Here is a 17,822-nt window from a genome sequence, read left to right on the forward strand (position 1 = left end):
CTATAGTGTGCTCCTGGCCCGGGAACTTCTGCATGCCACAAACACAGCCAAAAAAAAAGGGGGAAAAAAAAGCAAAGAAAATAAATCTTATTTTTTTTAATTGGAATATTTGAATAGATTTTATGCGAAGTCATTTGTCCCCTCCTTTTCCTGAATGGAGATAGGTAACTATGTATGACTAGGAATCATTTCCCCTACCTAGTATTTTTATTTTTATTTTGTTTATTTATTTCTTTGTTTTTGCCTTTTTGTCTTTATAGGGCCGCACCTGCGGCATATGGAGGTTCCCAGGCTAGGGGTCTAATCGGAGCTGTAGCTGCCGGCCTACACCACAGCCACAGCCACCCTAGATCAGCTGCAGCAACGCCAGATCCGAGCCGTGTCTCCAACCTACACCACAGCTCACGGCAACACCAGATCCTTAACCCCCTGAGCGAGGCCAGGGATCGAACCCGCAACCTCATGCTTCCTAGTCGGATTCATTTTTGCTCCATCCCCACCTAGTATTGTTAAACAGGAGACATGTAAATCCACCTTTCCACCAAAAATTGATTAGATGTGATAAATGGGAACCAGTGAGATGGCCGAAGTCCATAGATGCTAATTTGGAAAGTATAGGATACTTCGTGGAAAAAAGAAAAGGGAGCCCACAGACTGGAATTTATGGAAAAAGCCAGTGAGCGCCACCCAGTGGTGACTACTGGGATTTTAACCAAAAGACCGTTTGAGAGCCCACTGGCTGGTGGCTGGCTTTAACTGAGACGGCCCCTATGTCTGAGAACATAAAACAATCCTGGAACCTGAAATACCCATCATGTCTTTGGTAATGTTGGCTAAAAATGCTAATAAGGAAGGTGATGCCCAGAAGGGTTCCATGATAATGGAAATGGTTGATACATGAACACCAGGGAAATTCAAGAAGGTTCTCATTGTATTCTATTTGTGTGCGTGCGCACGTGAGTCTTTTTAAGGCCGCATCCGTGGCATATAGAGGTTCCCAGGCTAGGGGTTGAATCAGAGCTGTAGCTGCCGGCCTCCGCCACAGCTCACAGCAACGCTAGATCCTTAACCCGCTGAGTGAGGCCAAGGATCGAACCTGCGTCCTCATGGATGCTGGTCAGATTCATTTTCACTGAGCCAGGACAGGAACTCCATCTGTGGTACTCTTGAGCAGGTAGCCTCTTTTCCACCAGCACCAACTGTGGAACCCATCTGGGGAGCTGCCAGATCCTCCTGCCCCTTGGGTGGTGCCAATGAATAGCTCTCAATTGACCAACACAAGAGCTGCCTGCCTATGGACGGCAGTTCCAAGGGGAATGAATGTGTTCCTTTGAGTGGGAAATGGGATGCTGGCAAATATTTAATAGTCAGATCTCCAAAGTGAAAAAAAAAAAATCTCGAACTGTAGTATTGCCAGCTTCCATTATGTAAATACTCTCATCATAGTTATTTTCAGGCTCCTAACCCATGCTGTGGAGTTAGGAAGAGCCGAAGTAGCACAGCATGATGTAGTATTTCCATCATACAAACAACCTCAAGAATATAGATAACGGTGAAATTAGAAAGTAATCAGTTTTGAGTAATTATTTTGGTTTTTTTTGTGTGTGTCTTTTATTGAAGTATAGTTAATTTACAATGTTGTGGAGTTCCCGCATGGCTCAGCGGGTTAAGGATCTGGTGTTGCCACTGCTGTGGCTCTGGTTATAGCTGTGGTGCAGGTTCAGTCCCTGGCCCAGGAACTTCTGCATGCCGGAGGCGCAGCCAAAAAAAAAAAAAAATGTTTTTTAATTAAAAAAAAGTTAGGAGCTCCTATTGTGGTTCAGCAGGAACAGATCTGATTAGTATCCATGAGAATGCAGGTTCGATCCCTGGCCTTGATCAGCGGGTTAAGGATCTGACATTGCCATGAGCTGTGGTGTAGGTTGCAGATGTGGCTTGGATCTGGCATTGCTGTGGTTGTGGCATAGGCCAGTGGTTATGGCTCTGATTCAGCCCCTAGCCTGGGAACCTCCATATGCCTTGGGTGCGGCCCTAAAATGGGAGTGGGGGGTGGGAAGAGCATGACTGTCCCTCACCAATCCCTGATTTCACCAAATGGATGGTGTGTCCTACCTCTTCTGTGTAGAGCGAGGCAGTTTCACGCATCCTTACCCGGAAACTCGTGTAGCAGCCTTTGCTTAAGATGAATGCTCAGGGGTTCCCCTCGTGGCTTGGAGGAAACGAATCTGACCAGCATCCGTGAGGACGCAGGTTCAATCCCTGGCCTTGTTCAGTGAGTTAAGGATCCAGCATTGCCATGAGCTGTGGTGTAGATCGCAGCTGTGGCTCAGATCTGGCATTGCTGTGGCTGTGGTGGAGGCCGGCAGCTGCAGTCTTATTGGACCCCTAGCCTGGGAACCTCCGTATGCCGCAGGTGTGGCCCTAAAATGGAAAGAAAAAAAAAAAAGATGAATGCTCAGTCAGTGGCCACTGGGATTGGGAAGAAGAAAATCTGGAAAGGTGTTCTGTGTATTGGCTGGGGTCGTGCTGGCCATGCATTGGCCAGGCATTGAGCCAGGATCGCAGCAAAGCTTAGGGTGTTCATTCCAACCGTGGCTTCTGGCTCAGTGAACGTGCCTGCTTTGCAGACTAGGGGAGGACAGAGGGGGAAGTGATTTGCCAAGAGCCTCGGGGTAGAAAGTGATGGAAGGAAATCTGACCACAGGTGGGGCTGGGCAGGGGCAGCGTTGGGGTCGGGAGGGAGGGAGGAGCTGGGGCTCGCGGTCTAGCCTGGGTGGAGGTGGGTAGATAAGGGGTCCCAGGCGGCGTTGGTCCGCAGAAGATCCCAGCCGTCTGTCTGGAAGGTGGAGTGTGCAGGTTCAGGTTCAGGCCGGGTGGAGTGAGGGGATGAAGCCACACCAGCCCGTGAGGCCCGACCCCTCTGGGCTTCCAGAAAGGTTTTCCAAAGCTGGCGGGCATCACGAACGAGGGGAAGGCTGGGATCTGGAGGAAGCGGCACCCGGAAGGCAGGATGTCCCGCTGACTCCTGACCGCCCTCCCACAGCACCTGCCAGGGCTGCTGGAGTCCGCCCTTCTGTGCCATCCTGATGCGCTCCATGCAGTGGTGGGTGGGCCAGTGCCCCCGTAGGTGCCAACGGCTTGACTGCGGCCTCCAGGACACTTCCTCCTCACTGGGTCCCTGGGCCAACAGCATCTTCTGCTTGATCGGGCCGCTGGAATTGGGCACAGGGTTTCTCTGTGAGGGCAGGAACCCCAAGGGGGACCAGGCCCTGAGCATCCTGCCGGTGGAGCAGGTGGGCCCGGAGCCAGGGGAGGGAGCAGGAGGTCTGGGGGCGGGGCAGGCTTTCTCACATGCTCTCCACCTTCAGGATAGACTTCTTTGGTTCCCCAGGCATCCCCGAAAGGGCTGATCCAGCGCGTTTTCTACGGAGCCATTGCAATGACACTGCTCTTGCTCCGTCTCTGCCCGCTCATGTGAGTACCTGGGTTAAAACTCACCCGGAAGCCCCTTCCAGAGCCTGAGACCCACAGGCCCTGGCTGTGGCGCTGGCACAGGGAGGGCAAGACGGGACCCCTGTCCTCGAGGAGCTTAGGGTCTGGGGCCAAACACAGTCCCCACAAGCCAGGGCCAGCAGGACTTTACTGAGCCACAAAGCAGGCCCAAGGGATAGAGGCTTTCAGAGAATTTCATAGAAGAGAAAGCGGGGAAACCAGCAGAGTCCCCAGGGTACTATTGAGTGGCATCAGGACTGAGCACTCATTCATTTAGTGGAAAGTAAAAGAGTTCCCTTGTGGCACGGTGGGTTAAGATCCAGCATTGTTCCTGCAGAGGCTCAGGTCAGTGTTGTGATACGGGTTCCATCCCTGACCTGGAACTTCCACATGCTGTGGCCACGGCCAGAAAAAAAAAAGCATGCAGGTCGTGTCTGCAGACCCCGGGGACACGTTTGAGAGATTTCCAGTGTCTTTGTGCAACATCTGGTACACTGACAGTGACAAGTCAGCACTAAACAGGACTTCCCGTGGTGGCTCAGTGGAAACGACTCTGACTAGCATCCATGAGGATGCAGGGTTGATCCCTGGGCCTTGCTTAGTAGGTTAAGGATCTGGCGTTGCTATGGCTGTGGTGTAGGCTGGCAGCTACAGCTCCGATTCAACCCCTAGCCTGGGAACCTTCAGATGCTGTGGATGTGGCCCTAAAAAGCCAAAAAAAAAAAAAAAAGCCAGAGAGAGAGGGAAGCAACCTAAAGGGTAATTACACTCAGTAAGACACACACACACAGACACAGTCCATTGAGAAGACGGTTGGGAGACACACTTGTAGCTTTGGGGCGGAAATCGGAGGGTTTGGTCTCTGAGCATTGGGCAGGCCAGGGTCGGTCCAGTCTGCAGATGCCATGGGCCCAGGTCAGCCCAGAGTGCTTGAAGAGCGGGCCATGCCCAGGTTACTTCATCATTTATTCTGCACCCGCACCCCATATCCTCCACAGCCGGGCATGGGAGGGACAGCTGCTGGGCCTCGCTGCTGTTTCCTCTCCCTGGTTCTCCAGGACCAGCCATGCCCCGCAGCTCTCCTTCCACCCTGCAGGAGAGCTGGCATCCCTGGGTGGGTCAGCCATGCATGTGTCCTTAAATCCCACCCGTCTGTCCTGCAGTATCTCCTAACCTGATCCTGGGCAACGCTGGGATGGCAGGGCGGGGTCAGGCCCTGCCCTCAGAGCCCTTCATCGGGTGGGGAAGGCGGACCCACTGTGACCCACTGAGCTGGGGCGATGGTTGCCTAGAGGAGGCGGGACTGAACCTTCCCGGGCAAGTCAGGCAGAACTTCCCAGAGGGGGCAGCTTTGGCTGCTGAGATGGTGCACCGGGAGGAAGGACCAGCCGGAGCAGACAGGCTCCACCGTGGGGTTCTGAGGAAAGGGGAAGCCACTGCCTGCTTCACGTGGCCTTTTTCTTTTGTCTTTCTAGGGCCACACCAGCAGCATATGAAGGTTCCCAGGCTGGGGGGCAAATCAGAGCTGCAGCTGCCAGCCTACGCCACAGCCACAGCCACCTGGGATCTAAGCCACGTCTGCGATCTACACCCCAGCTCACGGCAATGCCGGATCCTTAACCCACTGAGCGAGGCCAGGGATCGAACCTGTGTCCTCATGGATCCTAGTCAGATTCATTTCCACTGCGCCATGATGGGAACTCCAGAATGTGAGTTCTTTGAGAACAGGGCTCGTGTTTGTCTCACGTTCTACTTTTATTACCGGTACTTAGAATGGTTCCTAAAATATAACAGGCTTTCACAAATGTCTATGGGATAATTGAACAAAAGAATGAATCATAAGCTGTTGGAAGGTCTGCAGCCAAGACGTGGAGTGACCAGCTCTCCAGTGAAGGATCGTTCTAGGCGTAGTTATTGAGATGTATTTAGACAAGATGAGGTATGAGGCAAAGAGCCCCCGTTAGGAGGCTGCTGCAGTATTTCTTGGCCCAAAAGGAATACAGGGAACGAGAACAGGATTCTGGCAGGAGAATGTGTGTTCCCTTCAGAAGAGATGACAACTTCCTTTTTTGGAGGCAGATACTGGGAATTTTTCACAGGCTGGGAAAAGCGTCATCTCTTTGCTGGGGCATTATTTGTGGATAGATTAGTGGATCTCCATGGCCAGGGAGACGCTTGTCCTGTGCTCAGGGTGGGTGATCCTATCAGCCACACGTGCATGCATGCAGTGCACACACGCCACGGAAATACTGTGCCGGAAATGAGGCAAAGATGCCCAACGCTGGCCCCACCTCCGTAGGGCTTACAGTCTACACACGTGCACAGCAGTGAAGAAATAAACACAGAGGGAGTTCCTGTCGTGGCGCAGTGGTTAACAAATCCGACTAGGAACCATGAGGTTTCGGGTTCGATCCCTGGCCTTGCTCAATGAGTTAAGGATCGGTGTTGCCGTGAGCTGGGGTGTGGGTCGCAGACGCGGCTCGGATCCTGCGTTGCTGTGGCTCTGGCGTAGGCCGGCAGCTACAGCTCCGATTAGACCCCTAGCCTGGGAATCTCCATGTGCCCCGGCTGCGGCCCTAGAAAAAGGCAAAAAGACCAAAAAAAAAAAAAAAAAAAGAAATAAACACAAAATTATAGCTTAAAATATTGATGACTGCCAGGAAGAAAAAAGAAGGAACGGTATGAGAAAGGAGACGGGACCAGGGGAGGAATCTCATTTGGACCAAGAGTCACAGATGGCCTCTCTGAGAAAGTGACACTTGTGCTGAGACCTTAGGGAATATTAGGAACCAGCCAGAGGAAAAGCAGAGTCTAGGCTCTAAGATGGGGGAGCGTTGGTGAGGTCAAAAGCCAGGAAGGGACCCATGTGACTGGAGCGCATATAGATCGGTGAGCTCCCAAGAGGCCAGGGCTTTGAGGGCCCGAAGGATGCTGATGAGAATTTGACACTTTATGTTCACCGGCAGGGTGTTACTTCCTTGTGTGCTTTGTAATGTTGAAAAGCACCTGTGGTTCAGTGGTTAACGAACCCGACTAGGAACCATGAGGACACGGGTTCGATCCTTGGCCTCGCTCAGTGGGTTAGGGATCCGGTATTCCTGTGAGCTCTGGTGAAGGTCGCAGACGTGGCTCAGATACCACATTGCTGTGGCTGTGGTGTCGGCCGGCAGCTACAGCTCCAATTGGACCTCTAGCCTGGGAACCTCATGTGCCAGGAGTGCGGCCTTAAAAAGACAAAAAAAAAAAAAAAAAAAAAAAAAAGAAAGAAAAGAAAAGGGGGCTCCTTGTTCACCAGGCCTTTGTGAGAATCTGGTGCAACAGAAGTTTCCCAGTGGGTGGTAGAAGCCTTTCTAATGCCTTCGGTGTTTGCTTCCGTCCTTGAAACAAACCATTCAGGAGAGGCGGACAAGGATGGGGAGAGGGAGCAAGGGTGGGTTTGGGGAAGGAGAGAAAGAGGATGGGAACTGGGCTAGGAGTAGGTCCGCGATGGGTCTCCGCAAGAAAATGGAAAGCGGGATTCTTGTTTTGTTCGTGATGGGAGCCGTGGTTGCAGGACAGCGAACGCGGGGTACCAAGGTGCCTTCTGATTGGCCCTGAGGGTCGCGCACTTGGCATTTTGTTCCTTAATCGGTAGCTTCCAACCCGGCCATCACCTTCTTGTCCCCGAGTACTGGGGTTGAGGAAGTGTCCCTTAATGGCTGATTAGCCCAGGACGCCCAGTAGTGGCGGCTGTTCTGCCCTGGCGCTGACAGCAGGGACTCAGATTCTCCTTGGCGCCCTTGGCGGAGCCTCGGCGACCCAGCGGCTCCCTCGCGCATTCTCAGGCCCTGATTGGCCTGCGGGGGTGGGGGGTGGCGGCGGGGGAACTCGCGCATGCTCCCTGGCGCGCCTGCGATGGAGCCTGGTGGCATCGGGAAAGTGGGTTGGGGATCCCCGTGTGACCTCTGGGGGATGGAGGGTTGGTGAGGCCCCAGGGACTCTGGGTTCGCCCAATGAGCTGATTACGGGACAGCTAATGAGTTGGGCTTCCTCTGCCTTAGTCACTTCCCGGTGAGTCATTCAGTCGTGGTGCACGCGGTTATCCCACATTCAAGTTCACCAGGCTCATCCCAAGGCGTTCTGTCAGTCCCAGAAGTCTCCCTCCTGGAAAGTTTAGTCCTCCAGTCAGGATTCTGCAGCAATAAGTCAGCCTGTCACTTGACGCACTCAGCAGAGGTCAAGGAGGACCTTCCGTTTCGTAGGAAATAGGCAGGTGGAGAGGCGCTAAGGAAGACTGGCTGGAACCCACCAAACCCCGGAAGGGGGTAGATTTGGGAAAGGATTTGATCCTTAAGGGGGAGAGGAAAGAGGGTGACCCCGAAGACAACCCATGGGAGCGCCAAGGCCCAGAGAAGGGACCTGGCAGAAATGAAAATGTTGAGGTCTGAAACACTGGTACAGGCAGGGCAATAAAACCCACTGGGTTCCAGATGAGGGGAATGGGCGGAAAACCAGAGAGGGAGGAGCAGTTGCCTAAATATCTAGTGAGTTCCCGGCAAAGCCCTGGCTGGAACCAGCCCAGAGCCTCTTCTCAGTCTTCGATTTGAAGTTGTACGTAAATGGCTGTCTTCTCTGAAACCATTAGGTTCTGAAGACTCCTGACTACAATTTGTGTTTCAAAATGTAAATATCCATATAATCTAACTGAAAGGAGAATTGGACTCCTCCTCGCTCAGGAATCGAGCAGAGATGAAAAAACTGGAATAGCTATAGAAGACTATCAACCGAATGAAACTAAGTGACGTTTATAGAATATTGTTCCCACTAATAGTAAAATACGTGTTCTCTTCAGGGGCTTGTGGAACATTTACCAAAAAAGAGCATCATCTGGGCTGTAATACAAGTCTCCACAAATTTAAAGGAACTGGAATCATATCAAGTACGTTCTCTAAGCACAATGGAATTAAACTGGAAATTAATAATAGACAGCTGGAAAATCACCAAATATCTGAAAGCTAAACAACACATTTTAAACGCAAAAAAATCACAAGGTGTGTTAGTTTTCGAGGGCTGCCATAACAAAGTGCTGCAAACCAGGTGGCTTAGAACAACAGACATTTATTTTTTTTCAAATGATTTCTATTTTTCCCATTATAGCTGGTTTACAGTGTTCTGTCAATTTTCTACTGTACAGCAAAGTAACCCAGTCACACGTGTATATACATTCTTTTTCTCACATTATCATGCTCCATCCCAAGTGGCTAGATAGAGTTCCTTGTGCTATACAGCAGGATCTCATTGCTTATCTACTCCAAAGGCAATAGTTTGCATCTTTTAACCGCAGATTCCCGGTCCATCCCACTCCCTCCCCCTCTACCTTGGTAACCACAAGTCTGTTCCAAGTCCATGAGTTTCTTTTCTGTACATAGGTTTATCTGTGCCATGTATTAGATTCCAGATATAAGTGATATCATATGGTATTTGTCTTTCTCTTTCTGACTTATTTCACTATGAGAGTCTCTAGTTCCATCCATGTTGCTGCAAATGGCATTATTTTGTTCTTTTTTATGGCTGAGTAGTATTCCATTGTGTGTATGTACCACATCTTCTGAATCCATTCATCTGTCAATGGACATTTAGGTTGTTTCCATGTCTTGGCTATTGTGCATAGTGCTGCAATGAACACACGGGTGCATGTGTCTTTTTCTAGGAAAATTTTGTCTGGATATATGCCCAGGAGTGGGATTGCTCCATCATATGGTAGTTCTATATTTAGTTTTCCAAGGTACCTCCATGCTGTTCTCCATAGTGGTTGTACCAATTTACATTTTCACCAACAGTGCAGGAGGGGTCCCTTTTCTCCACACCCCCTCCAGCATTTGTTATTTGTGGACTCCTTAATGATGGCTATTCTGATAGGTGTGAGGGGGTACCTCATGGTAGTTGCGATTTGCATTTCTCTAATAATCAGTGATGCTGAGCTTTTTTTCATGTGCCAGTTGGCCATCTAACAACAGAAATTTATCATCTCACAGTTCCGGTAGGGTATTTCATCAGTTTCCTAACTAGAGCAGTAAGCAAATGAAGAAGCGTGGCTGTAGACTGCAGGGTGGTACAGCAGCTCCCTAAGGCTGTCAGGGAGCCAGGATCCCTATACCGTTGTCAAAAATATCCTCAATCTGCGGCTTTGATCTCCGTGCTTCCTCATGGTTGCCAGATGGCTGCTCCACCTCCAGTATCACATCTATATTCCAGGGGAGAAGAAGAAAAGCCACAAGGAGAAAGGAGTAGTGCAGATATCAGAAAACCAGAACTCCCCAAAGTCTCTAGCCGCTAGCCTCCTATGTTTGGTATTTCAAGTGGGCAAGTCTCTCAGCACCTTTGCTTAATAAGAAATCTAGCAGCAGAGTCCTTGGTTTTTATTTTCGCCTTGTCCGTGTGGGAGAAGAGAAGCGTACAATCCTATGGATAGATACACAGTTTAAGAAAACAGACGTCAATTACGATGTTGTTGTTGTTGCAGAGCAAGGCGTTATCAAGTCTGACAACTGGTCAGAATTTCATTTTATTGGATATCATTTTCATAAGACACGGAGTAATTTCTAATGTTTTTGGAGTCTCCTAAGACCACTTTGTGTAAAGTGTTCTTCCGAAGGCGGATTTGTATCAACAGAGAACAGAACAAGTCAGTAGCTGTCATGAATATTCATACGAAACTGTGTATTACAGAGGAGAACAGACACTATATTTGGAGAAACTTCCCTGGCTTTGGACAATATCCAATCAGACTCCTTGAACCCTTTTCTAACACAGAACAATATCTTTTGATTTATAGTTGCAGGGGAGGGAACATCTTCAAGTCTTTCTGAGATGTGTTTCCTTTATTATGAATACTTTATTTTTATTTTATTTTTTTATTTTTTATTTTTTTGTCTTTTCTAGGGCCACTCCTCTGGCATATGGAGGTTCCCAGGCTAGGGGTCTAATCGGAGCTGTAGCCACCGGCCGGCACCACAGCCACAGCAACGCCAGATCCTTAACCCACTGAGCAAGGCCAGGGATCGAACCCGCAACCTCATGGTTCCTAGTTGGATTCGTTAACCACTGAGCCACGATGGGAACTCCATGAATACCTTTTTTAAAAACCAGGCTCTCCAATTTCATTAACTAGTAGTATATGCCAAAAAACCGCCCCCAGACCTCAGGAGTTCCCATTGTGGCTCAGCGGTAAGGCCCCCAACTCATATCCATTAAAATTTGGGTTTCATCCCCAGCCTCGATCAGTGAGTTAAGGATGTCGCGTTGCCATGAGCTGTGGTGTAGGTCGCAGAGGAGGCTTGGATCCCACGTTGCTGTGGCTGTGGTGTAGACTGGTTAGCTGCAGCTCCAAACCGATCCCTAGCCTGCGGGCTTCCATTTGCTGCAGGTGTGGCCCTAAAAAGCAAAACAAACAAACAAACCAAAAAACCCAAAACAGACCTCAGAGCTCAACTGTGATGGGGGAAAAAAAAGGGGGAAAGTAAAGGGTGACTAGACTTCATTCGGTGATAATCATTTAATGGCATTTTCCTTGTACTTGGCTCATTGGCCAGAACTATCACACGGCCAGTCCGAGAGGTCAAGGAGGCAGGGAAATCGTTGTTTGTTTTGTTTTGTTTTAAACTGGGAACTTCACGAAGTTGAAGTTGAAATAGTGGCGTTCCCGTTGTTCCCATTGTGGTGCATTGGAAACAAACCCAACTAGCATCCATGAGGATGCAGGTTCGATCCCCGGCGCCGCTCCATGGGTTAAAGGATCCAGCGCTGCAGTGAGCTATGATGTGGGTGGTAGACTCGGCTCAGATCCTGAGTTACTGTGGCTGCAGCTCTGGCCGGCAGCTGCAGCTCCAATTCAACCCCAAGCCTGGGTGCAGCTCTAAAAAGCAAAAAATAAAATTAAAAATTAAAACAGTAGGACCATACAGGAGGGAGGATATCAGACAACTCCGGGGTTCTGCCTGAAACGCTCTCCTGAAAGAGGTGAGTATATGGGGGTGCCGAAGAGAAGACTGAGGAAGGAGCCTTTTTATTTATTTATTTTGTTTCAGGGCTGCACTGGCGGCATAGGGAGGTTCCCAGTCTAGGCGTCGAACCGGAGCTGTAGCTGCCAGCCTCCACCACAGCCGCAGCCACAGCCACGCCAGATCCCAGCTGTGACTGCGACCTACAGGGCAACACAAGATCCTTAACCCTCGGAGCGAAGCCAGGGATCGAACCCGCCTTCTCATGGATCCTAGTTGGGTTCGTTACTGCTGAGCCACAAGGGGAACTCCGAAAGGAGGCTTGTGTGTGTGTGGTTGTGGGGATCCAGGAAGGCTACGGGAAGGAAATGAGATGTGACCTGGACTTGGAAAGAGAGCTCCAATTTGAATGTGGGCAGAGTTGCAGAAGGAAGCCGAGGAAAGGGGCGTGGCCCGAGGGTACCCACAGAGGTAGCGATGGACGCAGCGGCTGTGCTGGGTTCGGTCCCCCACCTGGCACAGTGGGTTACAGATCAGGTGTTGCTAGGTCAAAACTGCAGCTGGGATGGATCCCTGGCCGGCAAACTCCCTCCGCTGCGGGGTAGCCAAGAAAGAAAAAAAAAAAAAAGAATGACAGAAAGGAGGGCAGTAGAGAGAGGATGTGTCCAGGTCATGGAGAGCCTTGAATCCAAGGCAAGGGAATTTGGAATGTATCTTGCCAGCCATCATAGAAATATCTTTTTTTTTTTTTTTTTTTAGGTCCGAACCCGTGGCATCTGGAAGTTCCCAGGCTGGGGGTCGAATCGGAACTGCACCACAAGCCACAGCAACGCAGGATCCATAATTCACAAGTGGCCCAGCCAGGAGCCCCTGGGCAATCATGACTTTATTTCTGCCTCCACCGCAAGCCTCTTACTGCTGCCCCCTCCCCATCCGTTCCGGACGCTGCCCTCCAGGACATATGGATCTGAGATCAAGAGTTAGCACCATGGGAAGTCCTGGCCCTTGCTTCTGCCTGAGAGCCTTCTCCTGCTGAGGGGACCACCACTGATATGGTTGGGTGAGTGCAAGGAGCGGCAGGATGGGGGGTGTTCGAGAAAGCCAAGTAAGGGCCTGCGGGGAGGGTAAGGGTAGGTGGACTGACATAAGATGAAGAGGTGAGAACCTAAAGAATTAAGTGCATGCAAAAAAAGCAAAGGGGAGTTCTCTGGTGGCCTAGAGGTTAAGGACCTGGTGCGGTCATTGTTGGGGCATAGGTTTGAACCCTGATCTAGGAACTTCTACATGCTGCAGGTGTGGCCAAAAGGATTATTATTATAATAATATATTTTTTGCTTTTTTAGGGCCGCACCTGCGGCGTATGGAAGTTCCCAAGCTAGGGGTTGAACTGGAGATGCAGCTGCCAGCCTACTACACCACAGCCACAGCAATGCGGGATCTGAGCCGTGTCTGCAACCTTTACCACAGCTCATGGCAACACTGGATCCTTGACCCACTGAGTAAGGCCAGGGGTCGAACCCGCATCCTCATGGATACTAGTCGGATTCATATCTGCTGTGCCACAGCGGGAACGCCAAAAAAGATTATTTTAATGATGAATAAAAAGAATTTTTAAAAATTTTAGGAGTTCCTGTCATGGTGCAGCAGAAATGAATCCGACTAGGAACCATGAGGTTTCGGGTTCAATCCCTGGCCTCATGCAGTGGGTTAAGGATCCAGCGTTGCCATGAGCTATGGTATAGGCCACAGACTCGGCTTGGATCCCGAGTTGCTAAGGCTCTGACATAGGCTGGAGGCTACAGCTCCAATTAGACCCCTAGCCTGGGAACTTCCACATGCTGCGGGTGTGGCTCTAAAAAGCAAAATAAATAAATAAATAAATAATAAATAATAAAATAAAAAGAATAGATGTGTGATAAATAATACATAATAGACATCTCCCATCTGCGTGTTCTGTGACTGGCTTTATGACCCACCGTGTGTCCCATTTTCTCTGCCCAACAGCTCCCTGAGGAATTATTATCCCATTTCACAGATGAGGAAACAGGCTTTGGGAGATTAAGCAACTTGCCCAGAGTCACTAGAAACGTGGCTAGTGGAGTGCCCAATTCTTCCATTTTGTTATTATTATTATTTTTTTTTACTGGATTCCCCTGCAAGCAAGAAAGAAAGAAAGCAAAAAAGCAAGCAAGCAAGCAAGCAAGCAAGAAAGAAACCAGAGCTGCCGGAGGAGCCAAACGCCCAAGGAATCTGAAGCGAAACCCCACCTGTTTCTGTAGGAGGTATGTCCCTGGGCTGGGCTGTTGCACTCCTGAGCCACCACCAGAGGGCACTCGTTAGAAACAAAGATTCCAGGGCTCCCTGGACCTGGGAACCCCCACCCCCAAGTCTGGAGTCCAGAATGTTGTGATGCATGGCCGCCAGGAGGGAGAACCAAGGCTTTGGCTTAACTGAGCTGAGAGCCCCTTCCAGCAGCTGCGCCCCCTCTATCACAGGCAGTGGGACCCTGAAGGGTGTCAGCTCCAGCCCCTGCCTCACAGGGAGGCAGACTTGGCCATTGCAGCCACTGCGCTGCCAGGGGAGGACAGTACAAGCTGGGGGCGGGGGGCAGGAGTTCCTGTTGTGGCTCAGCTGATTAAGAACCTGACCAGTATCCTGAGGGCAGGGGTTTGATCCTTGGCCTCGCTCAGTGGGTTAGGGATCCGGTATTCCTGTGAGCTGTGGTGTAGGTCGTAGACGCGGCTTAGATCTGGTATTGCTGTGGCTGTGGTGTAAGCTGGCAGCTATAGCTCCAATTCAACCCCTAGCCTGGGAACCTCCATATGTCACAGGTGCAGCCCTGAAAAGGGAAAAAAGCAAAACCTAGAAAGGGACAATGAGTCTCCTTGTGTTGTCATAACAAAGCATCACAACCCAGGGGGCTTAAATAACAGAAATTTCTCTGTTATGACTCTGGAAGCTAGAAGTCCAAGATCAAGGTGTGGGCGGGGCTGATTCCTTCTGCTTCTCTCTCTCCCCGGTGTGCAGGCGGCCATCTGCCTGTGTCCTCACACAGCCTCCCCTCTCTGCGAGGCCGTGTCCTCATCTCCTTGTTATGAGGACATTGGTCCTGCTGGACCAGGCCACCCATGTGACCGCCTTTCACCTTCATTAGCTCTCTAAGGCCTTGTCTCCAGACAGTCACATTCTGCGGCACTGGGGGTCAGGGCTTCCGCAGATGGATTTGGGGTGGAGGGCAGACACAGTTCAGCTCATAACAGAGGCTTCAAGGAACTAGTTGGGGAAGTTCCTATCGTGGTTCAGTGGTTAACAAACCTGACGAGGATCTATGAGGATGTGGGTTTGGTCCTTGGCCTCGCTCAGTGGGTTAAGGATCTGGTGTTGCCGTGGCTGTGGTGTAGGCTGGCAGCTGCAGCTCCAATTCAACCCCTAGCCTGGGAACCTCCATCCGTATGCCATGGGTGCAGCCCTAAAAAGCAAAAAAAAAAAAAAAAAAAAAAGGGAATATGCAGCCTTTGCATGAGGAAGCAGAGGGAAGGTGCAGCCTGGGTTAACACCCCACACAAAGCAAGTGGCGGCCCAAGATTTATGATGGCCAAGATTTATGATTACTTACGGGTCCCAGGCGCAAGGGGGCACAGTTGAGGCAGCGAGGGGCGGTCCTCCATCTCCGGGTAAAAATGCCCATTGCTTCTCAGGTGGAGGGGGCGAGGTCACTAACTGGGCCGGGGCGTAACTCTAAGTGGTTCTTTTAAAAGGTATCTCGGGAAGAGCAAAGCGTGAACTTCTGGCGAGCATCCTAAACTCAAGTCGTTATCTGATGTTCAGATGCCAGGGGAGAGAGCAGGGTTATCACTCCGTAAAATGCCTGGGGAGCAACTGGGAAAAACAAAGTTGTTTTCCTCAAAAGTGGCTTGTGCAGCCACAAGAACCCATGTGGCAGTGGCCACATCCTTGACTTCGACCTCAAAGGGCCAACCCCCCACCCGTTAAGGGATTGTGGAGACTGGGAGGCCGACTGGAGGAAAAATGGGATGTCCCTGGGGGTGGGTGGCAGGGTGGGGGCGGCAAGGAGCCGCCAGCAGCCCAAGGAATAAAGATGAGGTTGGAAAGCAGATCATCTTCCAAGAAGTGGTCACCGGGTCGACTTCTTCCTCCAGAAGCCACAGAGAAACAGAGGAGGCCCTGAGGAGTCTGACACACAGGGTCCAGCCCCAGGCTGTGCGACATCACGCCAGTCACAGCCTCTCTCAACCAGGATAAGAATCAAAAGCTTGGCATTCCCGCTGTGGCACAACGGGATCAGTGGTGTCTCGGGAGCCCTGGGACGCAGGTTCGATCAGCCTGGCACAGTGGGTTAAGGATCCAGCGTTGTTGCAGCTGCGGCATAGGTTGCAACTACGGCTCAGATCTGATCCTTGGCCTGGGGAACTCCATATGCCATGGGGCAGTCGAAAAAGAAAGAATAAAAAATCAAAAGTTTGAAGATCATGGGAGGAACCCCACACAGAGGGCCTCCAGGAACCTACTTCCGAGCAGACGTTTGCTGGTGTTCATTGTATTTGGATGATTCGCTAGAAAAACCCACAGAACTCCGCAAGGCTGTTATGCTCGCAGTTAATGGGTTATTTCAGCAGAAGGGTACAGATTAAAATTAGCTGTGGGGGAGCTCCCGTTGTGGCGCAGTGGAAATGAACCTGACTAGTATCCATGAGGATGTGGGTTCGATCCCTGGCCTTGCTCAGTGGGTCTGGGATCTGGTGTTGCCATGAGGTGCGGTGTAGATGGCAGATGCAGCTCGGATCCCACATTGCTGTGGCTGTGGTATAGGTCAGCTCTGATTGGCCCCCTAGCCTGGGAACTTCCATATGCCCCAGGTGCAGCCCTAAAAGCAAAATAAAATAAAATAAAATGCCATGGAAGGGGCACACAGGGCAGAGAGGCCAGGAGCCAGCTTCCAGTTGTCCTGTCCCAGTGGAGTCATGCAGACAGCATGACCACCCGGCAACCATGTGTGACAACACAGTGTTGTCAACCAAGGAAGCCCAGCTGAGTCTCGGGGTCCTGGTTTTTGGTTGTTTGTTTTGTTTTTTGTCCCTGGTGGGCTGCACCCATGGTATATGGAGGTTCCCAGGCTAGGGGTTGTATCGGAGCTATAGCTGCTGGCCTGCACCACAGCTCACGGCAACACTGGATCCTTAACCCGCTGAGTGAGGCCAGGGGTCGAACCTCTGTCCTCATGGATACGAGTCGGGTTCGTTAACCACTGAGCCACAGGGGAACTTCCGGTCCAGGGCTTTATTATTGGAGGTTGGTTTTGTAGCCCTTGGTTTCCAGCAACCCCTCATCCACGGAGGTCAAGCTGATACCACATGACCCAAGGCGACAAGGCGACCCCCTGAATGCCACCGTTAGCATTGACTGGTGTGGCCCATTGTCACCAGATAAACAGAGTCATTCTTCCCAGGACCTTCCAAGGGCTTCGAGGTTCCTGCCCAGGAGCTGATCATGAGCCAGGCCTCTCTTTGGAATGGGCAGGGTTTGGACACGCACCTGTGGCCAGCTGGGAGTGCAGGAGGTGCACGTGAGTCAGGCTGGACGGGGACAAGGGCTTCTTCCTCTGAGGGATAACAGGGCTCAGTGGCTTAGGCTGTTTTGAGCCCACAGCCCAGCCTCGGCGGTTCCCATTCACAGAGGAGCAACAGAAGGAAGGAATGAGGGAGTTCCCGCTGTGGCTCAACAGAAACGAACCCAGCTAGTAGCCATGAGCACTCGGGTTCAATCCCTGGTGTTGCCCCGTGGGTTAAGGATCCCACGCTGCTGTGGCTGTGGTGTAGGCTGCAGCGGTAGCTCTCATTCAACCCCTAGCCTGGGAACCTCCATATGCCGCAGGTGCGGCCTTAAAAATACAAAAATAAAAATTAAAAAAAAAAACAACGAATGAATATAACAAAAGAGAAACAGACTCAGAGACACAGAGAACAAACTAGTTACTAGAGGGGAGGGGGGGGCAAGATGGGGGCAGGGGATTAAGCGATACAACCGACTATGTGTAAAATAAATAAGCTGCCAGGACCTATTCACGGCACCAGGGAATACAGCCAATAGTTTCTAACTTTAAATGGAGTATAATCCATAACATTTTTGAATCGCTAGGTTGTACACCTGAAACTAATATAATATAAATCAACTACACCTCAAACAAACAAAACCACAAAACCCTGCCTGGGTAAAGCTTACATTCAGCAAGTGGGGCGTCGGGGGAAAGGGAACATTCCGAGGGTGTTTGCTTGGAAATAAGTAAGTGGACCTATAACATAAGGTAACAGTGAAGTCTGCGGCGGACACAGA

The 17,822-nt window shown here is 50.8% G+C and overlaps 1 long non-coding RNA gene across 1 annotated transcript; it reads left to right on the forward strand.

Annotated features, from left to right (window-relative positions):
* LOC110261036 lies at positions 2,750-16,188 on the forward strand. The gene is made up of 4 exons (XR_002344768.1): positions 2,750-3,474; positions 12,231-12,531; positions 13,476-13,753; positions 15,230-16,188. It is a non-coding gene; the product is annotated as an uncharacterized LOC110261036 (long non-coding RNA).

The sequence above is a fragment of the Sus scrofa genome, chromosome 6 (assembly GCF_000003025.6).
Source record: "Sus scrofa isolate TJ Tabasco breed Duroc chromosome 6, Sscrofa11.1, whole genome shotgun sequence".
NCBI classification, from domain to species: Eukaryota; Metazoa; Chordata; class Mammalia; order Artiodactyla; family Suidae; genus Sus; species Sus scrofa.